At 41.3% G+C, this 2,056-nt stretch overlaps 1 long non-coding RNA gene across 1 annotated transcript; it reads right to left on the bottom strand.

Annotated features, from left to right (window-relative positions):
• Positions 1-412: 412 nt before the first annotated feature.
• LOC308480708 lies at positions 413-1,348 on the bottom strand. Its single transcript, XR_013988248.1, has 2 exons — positions 1,240-1,348; positions 413-534 (listed from the first exon to the last, which is right to left on the bottom strand). It is a non-coding gene; the product is annotated as an uncharacterized lncRNA (long non-coding RNA).
• Between the last annotated feature and the right edge of the window lie 708 nt (positions 1,349-2,056).

Raw genomic sequence — 2,056 nt, 5'->3', positions numbered from 1 at the left:
TGTCCTTTGGATTACATCCTTAGCCTATTAACACATCCCATTCGGCTCCAATTGGCACTAGAAACTGTGGGGAGAGCAGTTTTGTGAATAAAGCCAGAAAGCACTTTGGTTAATAGTGACAGTTCATGATAACGACAATGAAAACCTACAATACTGAAGATCACATTGTAAATGTAACACTACTACTTTCCTAATGAGAAACTTGATAAAGTGGCTATGACAGAGGTTGATGAGTGGTTTACTTTATCCAAACCTCCAAACCCAGTAGACACTAACCGTTAAGGATAATGGTTTGATTTCCTGAAATGGGAATGTTGCCTTGGCTGAATTGCTGTGTATTTTAAGCATGGGGTTTTTCCTTTGGCATTAGCTCTCTCATGTGATTGGCTGACTGTGAATCATATGAGAGGCATTCCATTCTGTTGTGACTGTTATTCAAGTAACTGTTGTTTTTAACTGTTTTCTGATTTTCTCTGAATGACGGAGAATGGCTGCTGAGAGAGGCTTCGCCAGATTCTGCTGAGGGTGGTCTGCCTAGGATAAAGTAGACAAAGGAAGATCCCTAAATGTTAATAGGAAGAAACCTGTGCTCTCTATAACAAACAAAGTGAATAAGCATGAGAGTGTAGCTATGTCCTTCTCAGTTATACATTTATGAGAGTAAAGTTATTTTAAATATAAAGAGTCTGGACATTGCATATCATCAGCATTCACACACACACAAACACACACCACTAGCTTGCCACCTTTTATATGGTACTTTGAATTTGTTCAACATTCAGAGGCTGCTATTCTAAGATTTGTACCTAGGGAGTCAATAAACATTTTAGCAGCACACTCTTGCTGACTCTCTAGCACTGATGGCAAGTCGCAATGTATCTCCATATGCTGCACCTTTCAGCCTTCAATGGGAACAATCCTGTTATCAGTTACATAATGATATACCCTGGGACAATGGAGAGGTGACTCTAAAGCCACGAATCTTGCCAAGGATTACAGATTTAACTCACTTCTGAACGAGCAAATGATGAAAGGCTGAAACACATTATCTTGAAAAAACAGGAGCAGGTTGTTATTTCTGGTTGTTATTTCAGGATAAGCAACCATGTAAACACAGGGACCTGACCTCCATGGATCGCAATCTGCAAAATGTAGGTAGGCAGCGACTGCGATGTGTTTTATGCTTCGTATATGAGAGGTTGTAAAGGAGTACAGTTATAATTACCAAGAGGTACTGACCGAGATCATCTCGTTTTTCGTAAAGCAGGAGTACACATAGATTGTGGTTTTGAGCAATGGCAATCATTCAAGCTGAAACCTGCTTGTTTACTCTCTTTATCTCATAGTGTCACACACAGTAGCATGTCTGGAGGAGGGGGGGAAAGAATGAGGTGAATGGAAGTTCCTCCCAAAGGGACAAACACTCTAATGTGAACATATATTATTTACTAGGTTGTGAACAAGGGAAAGCAATTATAGCAGAAGGCAGGGAATAAAGGGAAAGAATCCAGTATGCTTCCATGCAAGCAGTAAACAGGTACTGAAGGTCAGACATCAAAAATTTTGACACATTATTTTTATATGGAGGTAGTGGTGGCCAAAAAGAGCCAGTTAGCAGCATTATGCTAGAGGAAGGATGGGAAAACATTGGTTCTACAGAGGTTGTCAGACTCCAACTCCCATTAGTCCCAGCCAGTGAGGTCCAATGGTGATGGGATTTGTAATATACATAGGTAACTCTCACCTGGGCTAGGTACAGGGCTTTGTTTCAGCTGGAACTCACTAGAACTCTGTTCCAGCACCTCTCAGGTGTTCACTATTGCCATTCTAAGAGAATGAGGAAGGCATTCCTGGTGAGTTCCGGCACCATTTTTTCTAGAAAAATAGCACTGAGCAGATGATATATACAGTCATACTTCGGGTTACAGATGCTTCAGGTTGTGTTTTTTCAGGTTGCGGACCACCAAAACCTGGAAGTACCTGAACAGGTTACTTCTGGGTTTTGGCGGTCGCGCATCCACAGAAGCGCTAAATTGCGCTTTGTGCATGCGCAGAA

Source organism: Podarcis pityusensis (genome assembly GCF_964106645.2).
Source record: "Podarcis pityusensis genome assembly, chromosome: 6".
Taxonomy (NCBI): domain Eukaryota; kingdom Metazoa; phylum Chordata; class Lepidosauria; order Squamata; family Lacertidae; genus Podarcis; species Podarcis pityusensis.
The sequence above is the reverse complement of the archived record's forward strand: the minus strand, read 5'-3'. Positions and strand labels throughout refer to the sequence as shown.